At 36.2% G+C, this 17032-nt stretch overlaps 1 protein-coding gene across 3 annotated transcripts in view; it reads left to right on the forward strand.

Annotated features, from left to right (window-relative positions):
- Positions 1-17032, forward strand: part of KIAA2026 (KIAA2026 ortholog) — a 129847-nt gene that overhangs the window by 37534 nt on the left and 75281 nt on the right. The window lies entirely within an intron of this gene.

The raw sequence follows: 17032 nt of genomic DNA on the forward strand, positions 1-17032 counted from the left end.
AGCAGAATATTGAAGAAGAAGTGACTACTCTTCTTAGTATCTGAAGTGTAGAGAAACTCATTTTCATGGTAAAAGACACAATATCTATAAATTTAAGATAAACAGACTCTTTAGTATTACCTGGCTTATATTCTTTAGCTTTTGAAAAGTTGATTTAAGAATTTTTTTCATTTCACAGGCCTTTTAGTTTAATTTTTTAATTGTTTATTTTTGAGAGAGAATGAGAGAGTGTGTGTGTGCGCACGTGTGCACGAGTGGGGGAGGGGCAGAGAGAGGTGGGGATACGGAACCTGAAGCAGGCTCCACAGGCTCCAGGCTCTGAGCTGTCAGCACAGAGTTGACAGGCGGAATCGAACCCGTGAACCGTGAGATCATAACCTGAGCCGAAGTCAGACGTTTAACCGACTGAGCCACCCTGGTGCACCACACAGGCTTTTTAGTATAAAAGTCAGATGGTTCTATTAAGGTTTATAATGAAAGACAGCAACCTTACTTCAGCTCAACCTCAAGTCGATGAGTCAGAAATTATCCTCCTTTAGATATTTCTTTTAGTGATTGTTTCCACATTTCAAATTGCATGCTTATATTGCTATTTCTTGATATTTTGATTTGGCATTATCTAGTGAAGTCCATCTGTGGAAGATGAAGATTTTATTCGCTTACAGGCATTTCCACTGATTTGGAAGTTCCATGCTCTTTATGTCTGTTCTTAATTTGATCTCTTCTGCCTCATCAATCTTACATATTATTGTTAAATGATAATTTAGCTCTGTCTCATTTTTTACCCTAAACTAGACATTATTGTAATTACTGTTTTTTGTAACATGGTTAACAGTTGATTTGTTCTCTCATCCTTACATCTTAGAACTTCTTTCTGTGATCATTTTTTTTTCTTCCTGAATTATATACTCTAGAAGTATTTTCTCTGTATCTTTAAATTGGGGTAGTTTCTATCACTGTCTTCAAGTTCACTAATCTTTTCTTCTGCCATTTCTACTTTGCCATTAGTAAATACAGTATATTTTCATCTCAGACATTGTAGTTTTCATCTCTCAAAGTTTGATTGTTGTCTATTTTATATCTTTATGTCTCTAGTTAATCTTTTGACTGTATTGGTTATGGTTCAAATAACTACTTTAATGGCCTTCTTTGCTAATTCTAACAATTGTTTTCATTTCTGGGCCAGTTTTGATTGATTTTTCTCCTTATATAGGTCATGTGTTTTCTGGTTCATTGTAGGCCTGCTGGTTTTGGTTTAGGTGGCAAACATGGTTTTGTCTTGGAGGATGCTACATGTTTTTATTCCCATATTTTATTCCTGTAAATCTTAATGGGCTTTTTTCTGGAATGCAATTAAATTACTTGGAAACAGTTTGATCATTTGGATCTTTTAGGATTTGTTACCTGGGTCCAGAGCAATAGCCAGTTTAGGGCTAATTATTTTCTACCAAGTATTCTATTTGCTGTCCCATGATTTGTGAGTTCTTCTAATATGTCTAGTAGGAATAGATATTTTCTAATTTGGGGGGTATTTTTCCCCTACCTAGCCTTGGCTTGTTACCTAACATGCATGCACTAATTAGTACTCTGAATATTCAAAGGGGATCCTCTGAACATCTTTGGTATTCTCATTTCCTTCAGCTGTCTCCTCTTTGGTGTTGTGCCCTGAAGACTCTAGCTGCCTTCCTATCTCTGGACTCTTGCCTGGGTTTCCCCTATCTGCATCATGGCCTGGAAAATCTCAGCAGGCAATAAACTGCCACAGTTGCTGGGCTCACCTTGTCTGCTTCCCATTTCTTAGAGGATCATTGTCCTTTGCTTGATACTTAGGTTCCTATAAACCATCCTGTTATCTATTTTGACAGGATTTTTTTGGTTGGTTCAGGTGGGAGAGTAAATCTGATTCCTTGTTATTTCATTTAGAGTGGAAGCAGAAGACACTTTAGAAGGTTTTACTTTTGTTAGAATCAGTTCTACTTTTTTTGTCCAATTGGAAACATTAATTTATCTTCATTCATGAGTGGTACTGTTTCAGGTTTATTTTGTTGCTGTTAATGTGTCTTTCAATCCTTTTGTCGTTTCTGTGTATGTAATCTTTTTTTCTTCTCTGCTTGTATGATTTTTTTTTTGCCTTTGATATTTTATTGTTTTATTATGATGTGCCCAAGTGTGGCTTTCTTAATTTATTTTCTTGGGTTTCCTGAATTGAAGATTTGTGTCCTTCAGTAGTTCTAGGAAATACTTAGCCATTGTGTCTTCAAATATTGCTGTCATCACCATCTTCCTACCCCTCTTCTCTATTCTTATTTTCTGAAGCTCCAATTGGTTGGTTGTTAGATTGCAATCTGTCCTTCATTGGTCTTTATATCTCTTCCATACATTTTATACTTTTGTCTTTTTGCACTGAATTCTTTGAAATTTCTTCAGCTCTGCCTTTTCCTATATACAATCAACTATTTAACCTATCCATTGAATATTTTATTTTTGTGTTTATACTTTTTTATTTCTGAAAGTGTCTTTAAAAAATTTTTTTTAATGTTTGTTCATTTTTGAGAAACACAGAGAGAGAGAGAGCACGAGCGGGGCATGGGCAGGTGGGCAGCAGAGAGAGGGAGACACAGAATCCGAAGCAGGCTCCACGCTCCGAGCTGTCAGCACAGTGCACGATGTGGGGCTTGAACCTGAGCTGAAGTCAGATGCTCAACCAACTGAGCCACGTAGGAGCCCCTATTTCTAGAAGTTTCTTTAGTTTTGTTTTCAAATTGCCTAAACAAAATCCAAATCCAAAAGATGGTTCTTCGAAATTCTCTGATAATTTGTTACTTACTTTAATTCCCTCTTTTACTTCTTTAACATGTCTCTTATATTTTGTTTCTAATATTGCATTCACTAAAATTTTTGAGGTGAAATCGTGTAGTGAAGGCTTTAGGACCCCAATTTTTCAATGTGGGGAAGATTTTAAATTATGTTTCTTTAATAGATAAACATTATGTAAGTTTTCATTCTTCTTCCATCAGTTTTGTTAATTCATGTTTTTCGAAAGACTTGGCTAATTTATTTAAATTGTTATCTGGCATAAAATTGCTCATAATATCCTTAAATCATTTATGTCTGTAGGATCTACAGGATGTGACATTTTCATTTTTTGGATGGAGTGTGTGTGTGCACATGCAAGCACACACACGCGCGCTTTCTTGAGTGACCTTGCTAAGCATTTATCAAATTTTGTTAATATTTTCAAAGACCCAACTTTTGGATTTAATGATTTTTCTCTTGTATATTTGTTTTCTATTTCATTGACTTCTACTCTATATTTTCTTTTTTCAACTTTGATTTGCTTTTTCTTTTTTTCTAATGAACACTTCTGTATTTGATTTTCAACTTTTCTAAATGTACATTCTTTTTTAAAAGAAGTATTCATTGATGTATAGTTGACATACAGTGTTATGTTACTTTCAAGTGTCTGACATAGTGATTCGACAATTCTGTACATTACTCATTTCCATAAGTGTATAATATTATTACAGTATTGACTGCTGTATGCTGTACTTTTCATCTCTGTGGCACATTTATTTTATAACTGGAAACTTTTTACCTCAAATCCCTTCAGCTATTTTCTCATCCATCCACTTCCTCCCTTTTCAACTACCAGTATAGTCTCTTTATTTATGAGTCTGTTTTTGTGTTTGTTCTTTTGTTTTTTTTTTTTTCAGATTACATATGTGAGTGAGATCATATAGTATTTGTCTTTGTCTGATTCATTTCACTTAGCATTATACCCTCTGGATCCATCCATGGTGTTGTAAATGGCAAGATCTCATTCTTTTTTTTAAGACTGAGTAACATTCCATTCTATGTATCCACCACATTTTCTTTATCCATTCATCTATCAGTGTCCACTTAGGTTGCTTTTATATCTTGGCTGTTGTAAATAATGCTGCAGTAAACAGGGTGCATGTATTTTTTTCAAATCAGTGTTTTTTGTTTTCTTTGGGTAAATACCCAGTAGTGGAATTATTGGATCACATGATATTTCTATTTTAATTTTCTGAAGAGCCTCCATACTGTTTTCCACAGTGGTTGTACCAATTTACATTCCCACCAACACCATTTATTGAAAGAATTATTGTTTCCTCATTGTATACTCTTGCCTCCTTTGTTGTAGGTTAATTGATCATATAAGTGTGGATTTATTTCTGGTCTCTCTTACGTTGTTCCATTGATCTATGTATCTGTTTTTGTGCCAGTGTCATATTGTTTTGATTACTATAGCTTTATAGTATAGTATGAAATTATGGAGGATGATTCCTCCAGCTTTGTTTTTCTTTCTCAAGATTGCTTTGGCTGTTTGGGGCCTTTTGTGGCTCCCAAACAAATTTTAGGATTATTTGTTTTAGGTCTGTGAAGAGTACTGTTCATTTTTTGATAGGGCTTACATTGAATCTATAGATTGCTTTGAGTAGTATGGATATTTTAACAATATTAATTATTGCTGTCTGTCAGCATGGTAAATTTTTCCACTTGCGTTGTTTTCACTTTCTTTTATCAATGTCTTATACTTTTTACAGCAAAGGTCTTTTCACTTCCTTGGATAAATTTATTTCTAGGTTTCTTTTTTGTGCAATTGTCAGTAGGATTGTTCTTTTAATTTCTTTTTGCCACTTTGCTATTAGTGTAGAGAAATGCAGTAGACTTATGTATGTTAATTTTGTATCTTGAAACTGTATTGAATTTATTTATTGTAATAGTTTTGTGATGGAGTCTTTAGGGTTTGTTTTTTTTTTTTCTATAAGTAGTATTATGTCATCTGCAAATAGTAAATGTTTTACTTCTTCCTTACCAGTTCAGGTGCCTTTTAGTTTTTGGGGGTTTTTTTGTTTGTTTGTTTTGTTTTTTTGTTTTTTCTTGTCTGATTGCTGTGGTTGGGACTTCTAGTACTATGTTGAGTAAAAATGGTGAGAGAGAACATTCTTGCCTTGTTCTTGATGTTAAAGGAAAAGCTTTCAGTTTTTTCACCATTATGATGTTAGCTGTAAGTTTTTTTAACATAGCCTTTATTATGTCGAGGAATGTTCCCTCCATCCACTTTGTTGATAGTTCTTTTTTTTTTAAATCAGGAATGGATGTTATATTTTGTCAAATGCTTTTTGTGCATCTATCAAGAGGATCATATGGTTTTTATCCTTCTTGTTAATATGATGTATCATGTTGATTGATTTTTGATATTAAACCATCTCCTTGCATTCCTGAAATAAATCTCACTTGTTTGTGGTGACTGATCTTTTAATGTATTCATGAATTTGGTTTCCTGATACTTTGTTGAGATTTTCCACCTGTGTTCATCAGGGATATTGGCCTATAGTTTTTTTTCTTTGTAGTGTCTTTGGTTTTGGTATCAACGTAATGATGGCCTTATAGAATAAATTTTGAAGTTTTCCTTTCTCTTCTTTTTTTTTTTTTTTTGGAAAAGTTTGAAAAGAATGGGTATTAACTCTTTAAATGTTTGGTAGAACTGTTCTGTGAATCCATCTGATCTTATACATATGTTTCTTGGGAATTTTTTAATAACAGATTCAATTTTATTACTTGTAGTCAGTCTGTGCAGAATTTCTATTTCTTCCTGATTCAGTTTTGGAAGATTGTTTCTGGGAATTTAGCTATTTTGTTTTAGGTTGTCCAATATGTTGGCATATAATTTTTCATAGTATTCTCTTATAATTCTTTGAGCTTCTGTGGTATTAGTTACTACTTCTCTTTCATTTCTGATTTTACTTATTTGAGTCTGCTTTTTTTTTTCTTGATAAATCTTACTAAAGGTTTATAAGTTTTGTTTAAAGAATTAGCTCCTGGTTTCATTGATCTTTTCTATTGTTTATTTTTAGTCTCCATTTCATTTTCACTCTAATCATTGTTTCCTTCTAATAACTTTGGGTTTTTTCCTTTTTCTAATTCCTTTAGGTGTAAGCTTAGATTGTTTATTTGAGATCTTTCGTGTTTCTTGAGGTTGGCCTATATCACTTTAAATTACCCCCTTAGAACAGCTTATGCTGCATCCCAAAGATTTGGGACTGTTGTGTTTTCATTTCCATTTGTCTCCATGTATTTTTTATTTCTTCTTTGATTTCTTCATTGACCCATTAGTTGTTTAGGAGCATATTATTTAGCCTTCATGTGTTTTTTCCTTGTAATTGATTTCTAGTTTCATACCATTGTGTTGGAAAAGATGCCTGATATGATTTCAGTCTTCTTAAGTTTATTGAAACTTATTATGTGGGCTAACATGTGATCTATTCTGGAGAATGCTTCATGTGCACTTGAGAATAGCTCATTCTGCTATTTGGGGATGGAATGTTCTGTATATATCTGTTAGGTTCATCTGCTCTAATGTGTCATTCAAAGCCATTGTTTCCTTTTTGATTTTCTGTTTGCATGGTCTACCCACTGATGTAAGTGGGATGTTAAAGTCCCCCTACTATTATTGTATTGCTTTCAGTTTCTCTGTTTACATCTGTTAATATTTCCTTAATGCATTTAGGTGTTCCTGTGTTGAGTGAAAACATATCAACAGTTGTTATATCCTATTGTTGGAATTATATCTTTATTATTATGTAATATACTTCTATGTCTTTTGTCACTGTGTTTGTTTTAAAGTATAATTTGTCTGATATAAGTATTGCTACCCAGGACAGCCAGCCAGCCACCCTGCCTGCCTGCCTGCCTGCCTGCCTTCTTCCCTCTCTTCCTCCCTCCCTCTCTTTCTTCCTTTCTTCCTTCCTTTGCTTCCATTTGCATGGAATATGTTTTTCTATTCTTTCACTTTCAGTCTGTATGTACCTTTAGATCTGAAGTAAATCTCTTGTAGGCAGCATATAGACAGGTCTTGTTTTTTTTATCCATATAGTCACTCTATGTTTATTTATTAGAGCCTTGAGTCTATTTATATTTAATGTAATTATTGACAGGTATTTACTTATTGCCATTTTGTTAATTATTTTCTGGTTGTTTTTGTAGTTATTCTCTGTTGCTTTCTTCTTCTCTTGCTCTCTTCCCTTGTGGTTTCAATGGTTTTCTTTAGTGTTATGCTTGAATTCCTTTCTCTTCTTTTGTATGTTTTACAGGTTTTTGTTGTGTAGTTATCATTGGGTTCATATATAACATCCTGTGTGTAATAGCAATCTATATTAAGTTGATGGTCATTTAAGTTCAAACACATTCTAGAAGCATTAAATCTTTATTCTTCCCTCCATGTTTTATATTTATGATGTCATATTTTACATCTTTTTATTTTGTGTATCCCTTGACTAATTTCTAGATATAATTTTTCTACTTTTTAAATTTTAACCTCCATTACTTTATAAGTAATCTACTGCCTTTACTATATGTTTATTTTTGCCAGTGAAATGTTTTCCTATTATAATTTTCTTTCTTCTGTTATGGCCTTTTCTGTCCACTTAAACAATTCCCTTTAACATTTCTTAGAACACTGCTTTAGTAGCAATTAACTCCTTTAACTTTTGTTTGGGATATTCCTTCTCTGTCTTTTTATTCTGAATGATAACCTTGTTGGATAGTTATTCTTGGTTGTAGTTTTTTTCCTTTTAGCACTTTGGATATATCATGCTATTCCCTTCTGGTCTGCAAAGTTTCTGCTGAAAAATCAGTTGATAGCCTTTGGGGTTTCCCTTGTATATAACTTCTTTTGCTGCTTTTAAGAGTCCTTCTGTATCATTAATTTTTGTTATTTTAATTATTAAGTATTTTGGTGTGGACCTCTTTGGGTTCATCTTGTTTGGGCCTCTCTTTGATTCCTGGACCTGGATGTCTGCTTTCTTCCTCAGGTTAGGGAAGTTTTCAGCCATTATTTCTTCATTTAGTTTTCTGCCCCCTTTTCTCTGTCTTCTCCTGGTCTTATAAGAAGTGACCTCCTGTAAGGGGTGCCTGACTGGCTCAGTTGGGAGAGCATGCAACTCTTGATCTTGGGGTTGTGAGTTTGAGCCCCATGTTGGGTGTAGAGATTACATACATACCTACATACTAACTAAATTAAAAAAAAAAAAAAAAAAAAAAGAAGTGGTCTCCTGGAGAGGTCCTGAAGTGACCTGTAGCACAATCCCCGCTAGTCACCATAATTAGAAACTCCAGGGATGTCCCTGTGTAGGCTGCATGTGCCCTCCAGTTGTGGCTGAGCCACAATTGCTAGGAGCACAGTGGTGGATATAGTGGGGACTCAGCCTGGCTGGCTACAATTTGCTTCTGCAATAGCTACAGGCACATTGAAGATCTGTTCTTGCTCCCTGTACAGCCAGCTCAGAGGCCTAGCTGCAGAAACTACAGACATGCTGGCGTGTGCGGTTATCTCCTCATGTACACGACATTCACCCCCACCTAGGGAGTCAGTTTGGAGTAGTGCCAGTACCAACTGAGACTGCCTGATGGTATGGCAGTGTAGAAGCTGTTGTGGAGGGTTGCCTTCTCATGTAGGCATGTTGGGTGGTGTGGGTCTGCAGGGTAATGTCAGGGCAAGGCCTGTGGTGCTGGCAAGGTTGATGAAGAGTGATAGTATTGGCTCTCCAAAGCATCTGGCTGTCTACACTGGGGAAGGGTAAGAAAAATGGTGCCTGCCAGCACTTTTGTTCCTGGAGAAATCTGCACATCCTTGCCGTTCTGGCAAAAGTCCTAAGATTAGTGAATATCTCCTTCATGTATACCCTAGGTGCTTTCCAAACTGTTGATATTGTGCTGTGTCTTGGACCAAACTTTTTAGCATGCTGGCTCTTTAGGGGCAAGGACTCGGTTTCCTATCATGTGCTTGCTCTCTTGGAGTTAAACCCTGTTGATTTTTTTCAAGTTCCTAGACTTAAGCCCCACTAATTTTTTTTTTTTTTAACATTTATTTATTTTTGGGACAGAGAGAGACAGAGCATGAACGGGGGAGGGGCAGAGAGAGAGGGAGACACAGAATCGGAAGCAGGCTCCAGGCTCTGAGCCATCAGCCCAGAGCCCGATGCGGGGCTCGAACTCACGAACCGCGAGATCGTGACCTGAGCCGAAGTCGGACGCTCAACCGACTGAGCCACCCAGGCGCCCCAGCCCCACTAATTTTCAAAGCTAGATGTTACGGAGACTTGTGAGTCCCCAGGGCCAGTGCTTATGTTATCCCTCCCATTTGTGGTTAGGTTCACCAGGAGTTTGGTTCCTGATTGCGTGTCTGCCCCTCTTACCCTTTTTAACGGGTGGCCTTCTCTCTGCAACTACCTATAGAAGATCTGTTCTGCCAATCTTCCTGTCATTTTCAGAGTTAGTTGCATGAGTTAGATGTAGTTGTTGCCTTGGTGTCTATGGTGCAAGGTGACTCAGGATGACTCTGTCATCTTAAATATACCTTCTTCATGTATAAATTTCCCTCATAATACTCTTTTAGCTGCACCCACCACTTTTGATTATTGTATCATTTTTTCTTAAATGTTTCTATTTCTGCTAATTTGAATGTTACAAAGTTTAAAATCAATCAGCATTTTTACCTTCCTGATTAATGCAAAGGCTTTGTAATACATTTCACTTTAATCATTTTTTACCGAGTTTATTTCCTGTTGTTGTAATGTATTTTAATTCTGTCTTCTTTTTAAAATCTACAAAACATTTTTATCATTACTTTATGCCATGTCTATATAGATATACATCACCACTTTTTTTCTCTTTTCCTATCACTACTTTTTTCTCTTTTCCTGTATCTGATCTTGAGTCAAGAATCACTGTCCTTCCATCTTTAGATTTCATTCTCAAGAATTTCTTTAAGTGGGGCTCTGCTCATCACAAATATTGAGTTTTTGTTTGTCTGAAATATTTTTATTTTTGTCTTCATTTTTTGAAAGGTCTTTTTGCTCTAAATGGAAATTTACATTGATTTTTTAAGTGCATTAATGGTATTCCATTGTCTGTTGGCCTCCATCGTTGCTGTTGAGGAGTTAACTGTAAATCTGTTCTTTTTCTTTTAATATTTGTATTTTTCATATCTAGAAGTTCTGTAGTTTCTTGTCACAACTACTTTGTTGCTTTTTATAGTCTTTTTTTTTTTTTCGATCCATGTTTTCACATTCTTTTCACTAAACAATATATTTTCTATTTCCTGTAATTCCTATCTATGGTTTTGGGGGGCTAGGTTTTTTCCCTGTCCCTTATAATACCTTATTTCTTATGTTTTGTAATCTTTGGCTGTGAACAAAATTTTTGTCAGCTGTATCAGTGGAAATTTTTTAAGATAGGTGTAAGATACATTTCCTTAGAGATATGATTTTTTTTTTTTCTGTTCAAGTACCAGACAACAAATTTGGCATGAGACCACATTAAACTTGGTTCTTAGTGTGATATTTTTCTGAGCACCTAGAAATGTGAATATCAGCAATAAATCCATGTGAGAGTCAGTTTGTAGTTACATATTCTTAGGAGAGATGTTACTTTTTCCATCTACCACTTCTGTTGGGAGAACAATTTTTGTTATAGCCCTATAGTTGGGGACAAGGGAGGGGACTCTTGTTTCTGGTACACCCTTCTACTGATTGTGTGGGCTTTTGAACCCACATTCTAACCAGCCCACCAATGCTTCCATTCAGTAAAAGGTTTAAAGTCCTCAAAACTATAAGCACATTTGAAAAAAAAATTGAGTTTTATGAAGAATACCTAAAATTGCTTGTTCAAATATAATTAATATGTATAAATGCTAAATCACAAATGACATTTCTTTTAGTTGTTGAAAATGAACCAGTACTACTTGATTAGATAATTTATTGTATCTGTATTAGCAAGGTAGTTGTAGTGTGATCTCTTAGCCAAAAATATAAAAGTAGGCTTGTTCTGTAAAAGAGAAAGTTCTGATATTGCCAAAGTGGTGTACTTAACTGTGTATTGGTTTTGCAGGTTATAGTGGGATAGTACAGAAAAATATCCGGTATCAGACATTATTTTGCCTTGTTTTCATTTAGAGTCCAGGAACTAGTCCTATCTCTGTACTTTTATACATCTTTTCTAGAGGAACAATTCTCTTGAATCACGAGTAAGATAAATTATATTTTCCCTCCTTTGTTGTTGTTATTCTTATTTCTGCTTCCCAAACCTTATGTGTTTTCCCCTTTTTTTTGACAGCTTTATTGAAATATATGATACACCATACAAATCACCTATTTAAAGTGTAAAATTCAGTTGCTTTTAGTATATTCACAGACTTGTTCAACCATTACCACGGTCAATGTTAGAACATTCATCACTGCAGAAAGAAAGACTATTGATAGTCATTCACCATTTCCCCTGACCTTCCTAATCCTAGGAAATTCCTAACCTATGTTCTGTCCCTATAGATTTCTGGACATTTCATATAAATGGAATTATACAAAATGTAGTTTTTGTGGATGGCTTTTTTCACTTAGTATCATGTTTTCAAGATTCATCCTGTGTTGTAGCATGTATCAGCATTTTTTAAATTGATAAATATGCCATTGTACAGATATGCCACATTTTCTTTATTCATTGAGCAATTGATGGCCATTTGGGGTGTTTCCATTCTTTGGCTGTTGTGAGTAATGCTGCTATGACCATTCATATACAGGTTTTTGTGTAGATACGTCTTTTCATTTCTCCTGGGTATATACCTAGAAGAAGAATTGCTGGATCACATAGTAACTGTATGTTTAACATTCTGAGGAACTGATAGTGGTTTCCAGTTTCTCCACCTTTGGACCAATACTTGTTAACTCTCTTGTTACAGTCCTCTTAGTGGGTATGAATAGCTGTCTTACAGTGGTTTTGATTTACATTTCTGTAATGAATAATAATGTTCAGTGTCTTTATATGTGCTTATTGTTCATTTGTATATCTTTGGAGAAATGTCAATTCAGATCCTTCACCCATTTTTTTTTTTAATTTTTTTTTAACGTTTATTTATTTTTGAGACAGAGAGAGACAGAGCATGAATGGGGGAGGGGCAGAGAGAGAGGGAGACACAGAATCGGAAGCAGGCTCCAGGCTCTGAGCCTGACGTGGGGCTCGAACTCACGGACCATGGGATCGTGACCTGAGCTGCAGTTGGACGCTTAACCGACTGAGCCACCCAGGCGCCCCCCCTTCACCCATTTTTTAAACTTGGGTTGCCTTTTATTATTACTGAGTTATAAGTGTTCCTTATATTTTCAGGTTATATGTCTCTCATTAGATATATGATTTGCAAAAATTTTCTTCCATTTTCTGTCTTTTCACTTTGATTATGTCTTTTAAAGGCACAAAAGTTTTTGAGTTTGATGGCTCCACTTTATTTTCTCCTTCATTGCTTGTGCTTTTGGTGTCGTCAGAACATATTGTCTAATGCAAGATTACAAAGATTTATGGCTCACATTTCATCCAATTTTAATTTTTAAAAAATTTTTAAAGTTTATTTATTTTCAGAGAGAGAACAAGCAAGCAGGGAAGGGGCAGAGAGAGAGGGAGAGAGAGAGAATCTCAAGTAGACTGCACGCCATCATCACAGAGCCTGACATGGGGCTCGACCTATGAACCGTGAGATCATGACCTGAGCTGAAATCAGGAGTTGGGTGTTTAACCGACTGAGCCACCCAGTGCTCCCCAATTTAAAAAAATTTTATATTTTATTTTATTTTATTTTATTTTATTTTATTTTATTTTATTTTATTTTATTTTTTTATTCTTTTATTTTTTTCAATACATGAAATTTATTGTCAAATTGGTTTCCATACAACACCCAGTGCTCATCCCAAAAGGTGCCCTCCTCAATACCTATCACCCACCCTCCCCTCCCTCCCACCCCCCATCAACCCTCAGTTTGTTCTCAGTTTTTAACAGTCTCTTATGCTTTGGCTGTCTCCCACTCTAACCTTTTTTTTTTTTTTTCCTTCCCCTCCCCCATGGGTTTCTGTTAAGTGTCTCAGGATCCACATAAGAGTGAAAACATATGGTATCTGTCTTTCTATGTATGGCTTATTTCACTTAGCATCACACTCTCCAGTTCCATCCATGTTGCTACAAAGGGCCATATTTCACTCTTTCTCATTGCTATGTAGTACTCCATTGTGTATATAAACCACAATTTTTTTTTTAATTTTTTTAACGTTTATTTATTTTTGAGACAAAGACAGAGCATGAATGGGGGAGGGGCAGAGAGAGAGGGAGACACAGAATCGGAAGCAGGCTCCAGGCTCTGAGCCATCAGCCCAGAGCCCGATGCGGGGCTCAAACTCACAGACCGGACCGTGAGATCATGACCTGAGCTGAAGTCGGACGCTTAACCGACTGAGCCACCCAGGCGCCCCTAAACCACAATTTCTTTATCCATTCATCAGTTGATGGACATTTAGGCTCTTTCCATAATTTGGCTATTGTTGAGAATGCTGCTATAAACATTTGGGTACAAGTGCCCCTGTACATCAGTACTCCTGTATCCCTTGGGTAAATTCCTAGCAGTGCTATTGCTGGGTCATAAGGTAGGTCTATTTTTAATTTTTTGAGGAATCTCCACACTGTTTTCCAGAGTGGCTGCACCAATTTGCATTCCCACCAACAGTGCAAGAGGGTTCCCATTTCTCCACATCCTCTCCAGCATCTATAGTCTCCTGATTTGCTCATTTTCGCCACTCTGACTGGCGTGAGGTGATATCTGAGTGTGGTTTTGATTTGTATTTCCCTGATGAGGAGTGACGTTGAGCATCTTTTCATGTGCCTGTTGGCCATCCAGATGTCTTCTTTAGACAAGTGTCTATTCATGTTTTCTGCCCATTTCTTCACTGGGTTATTTGTTTTTCGGGTGTGGAGTTTGGTGAGCTCTTTATAGATTTTGGATACTAGCCCTTTGTCCGATGTCATTTGCAAATATCTTTTCCCATTCCGTTGGTTGCCTTTTCGTTTTGTTGGCTGTTTCCTTTGCTGTGCAGAAGCTTTTTGTCTTCATAAGGTCCCAGTAGTTCACTTTTGCTTTTAATTCCCTTGCCTTTGGGGATGTGTCAAGTAAGAAATTGTTACAACTGAGGTCAGAGAGGTCTTTTCCTGCTTTCTCCTCTAGGGTTTTGATGGTTTCCTGTCTCACATTCAGGTCCTTTATCCATTTTGAGTTTATTTTTGTGAATGGTGTGAAAAAGTGCTCTAGTTTCATTCTTCTGCATGTTGCTGTCCATTTTTCCCAGCACCATTTGTTAAAGAGACTGTCTTTTTTCCACTGGATGTTCTTTCCTGCTTTGTCAAAGATTAGTTGGCCATACGTTTGTGGGTCTAGTTCTGGGGTTTCTATTCTATTCCATTGGTCTATGTGTCTTTTTTTGTGCCAATACCACGCTGTCTTGATGATTACAGCTTTGTAGTAGAGGCTAAAGTCTGGGATTGTGATGCCCCCTGCTTTGGTCTTCTTCTTCAAAATTACTTTGGCTATTCGGGGCCTTTTGTGGTTCCATACAAATTTTAGGATTGCTTGTTCTAGCTTCAAGAAGAGTGCTGGTGCAATTTTGATTGGGATTGCATTGAATGTGTAGATAGCTTTGGGTAGTGTTGACATTTTGACAGTATTTATTCTTCCAACCCATGAGCACAGAATGTTTTTCCATTTCTTTATATCTTCTTCAATTTCCTTCATAAGCTTTCTATAGTTTTCAGCATACAGATCTTTTACATCTTTGGTTAGATTTATCCCTAGGTATTTTATGCTTCTTGGTGCAATTGTGAATGGGATCAGTTTCTTTATTTGTCTTTCTGTTGCTTCATTATTAGTGTATAAGAATGCAACTGATTTCTGTACATTGATTTTGTATCCTACAACTTTGCTAAATTCATGTATCAGTTCTAGCAGACTTTTTGTGGAGTCTATCAGATTTTCCACGTATAATATCATGTCATCTGCAAAAAGTGAAAGCTTGACTTCATCTTTGCCAATTTTGATGCCTTTGATTTCCTTTTGTTGTCTGATTGCTGATGCTAGAACTTCCAACACTGTGTTAAACAACAGCAGTGAGAGTGGACATCCCTGTCGTGTTCCTGATCTGAGGGAAAAAGCTCTCAGTTTTTCCCCATTGAGGATGATGTTCGCTGTGGGCTTTTCATAAATGGCTTTTATGATCTTTAAGTATGTTCCTTCTATCCCGACTTTCTCCAGGGTTTTTATTAAGAAGGTTGCTGAATTTTGTCAAATGCCTTTTCTGCATCGATTGACAGGATCATATGGTTCTTCTCTTTTCTTTTATTAATGTGATGTATCACGTTGATTGATTTGCGAATGTTGAACCAGCCCTGCATCCCAGGAATGAATCCCACTTGATCATGGTGAATAATTCTTCTTATATGCTGTTGAATTTGATTTGCTAGTATCTTATTGAGAATTTTTGCATCCATATTCATCAGGGATATTGGCCTGTAGTTCACTTTTTTACTGGGTCTCTGTCTGGTTTAGTAATCAAAGTAATACTGGCTTCATAGAATGAGTCTGGAAGTTTTCCTTCCCTTTCTATTTTTTGGAATAGCTTGAGAAGGATAGGTATTATCTCTGCTTTAAACGTCTGGTAGAACTCCCCTGGGAAGCCATCTGGTCCTGGACTCTTATTTGTTGGGAAATTTTAGATGATTGATTGAATTTCTTCACTGGTTATGGGTCTGTTAAGCTTTCTATTTCTTCCTGATTGAGTTTTGGAAGTGTGTGGGTGTTTAGGAATTTGTCCCTTTCTTCCAGGTTGTCCAGTTTGTTGGCATATAAGTTTTCATAGTATTCCCTGATAATTGCTTGTATCTCTGAGGGATTGGTTGTAATAATTCCATTTTCATTCATGATTTTATCTATTTGGGTCATCTCCCTTTTCTTTTTGAGAAGCCTGGCTAGAGGTTTATCAATTTTGTTTATTTTTTCAAAATACCAACTCTTCATTTCGTTGATCTGCTCTACAGTTTTTTTAGATTCTATATTGTTTATTTCTGCTCTGATCTTTATTATTTCTCTTCTTCTGTTGAGTTTAGGCTGTCTTTGCTGTTCTGCTTCTCTTTCCTTTCCTCAGGACTGCCTTCGCTGCATCCCAAAGCGTTTGGATTGTTGTCTTTTCATTTTTGTTTGTTTCCATATATTTTTTAATTTCTTCTCTAATTGCCTGGTTGACCCACTCATTCTTTAGTAGGGTGTTCTTTAACCTTCACACTCTTGGAGGTTTTCCAGACTTTTTCCTGTGGTTGATTTCAAGCTTCATTGCATTGTGGTCTGAAAGTATGCATGGTATGATCTCCATTCTTGTATAGTTATGAAGGGCTGTTTTGTGACCCAGTATGTGATCTATCTTGGAGAATGTTCCATGTGCACTCGAGAAGAAAGTATATTCTGTTGCTTTGGGATGCAGAGTTCTAAATATATCTGTCAAGTCCATCTGATCCAATGTATCATTTGGGGCCCTTGTTTCTTTATTGACCGTGTGTCTCGATGATCTATCCATTTCTGTAAGTGGAGTGTTAAAGTCACCTGCAATTACCACATTCTTATCAATAACGTTGCTTATGTTTGTGAGTAATTGTTTTATATATTTGGGGGCTCCCATATTTGGCACATAGACATTTATAATTGTTAGCTCTTCCTGACGGATAGACCCTGTAAGTATTATATAATGCTATTCTTCATCTCTTGTTATAGCCTTTAATTTAAAGTCTAGCTTGTCTGATATAGGTATGGCCACTCCAGTTTTCTTTTGACTTCCAGTAGCATGATAAATAGTTCTCCATCCCCTCACTCTCAATCTGAAGGTGTCCTCAGGTCTAAAATGAGTCTCTTGTAGACAGCAAATAGATGGGTCTTGGTTTTTTATCCATTCTGATACCCTATGCCTTTTGGTTGGCACATTTAGTCCATTTACGTTCAGTGTTATTATAGAAAGATACGGGTTTAGCGTCATTGTGATGTCTATAGGTTTCATGCTTGTAGTGATGTCTCTGGTACTTTGTCTCACAGGATCCCCCTTAGGATCTCTTGTAGGGCTGGTTTAGTGGTGACGAATTTCTTCAGTTTTTGTTTGTTTGG

The sequence above is a fragment of the Neofelis nebulosa genome, chromosome 12 (genome assembly GCF_028018385.1).
Source record: "Neofelis nebulosa isolate mNeoNeb1 chromosome 12, mNeoNeb1.pri, whole genome shotgun sequence".
In the NCBI taxonomy this organism is placed as follows: domain Eukaryota; kingdom Metazoa; phylum Chordata; class Mammalia; order Carnivora; family Felidae; genus Neofelis; species Neofelis nebulosa.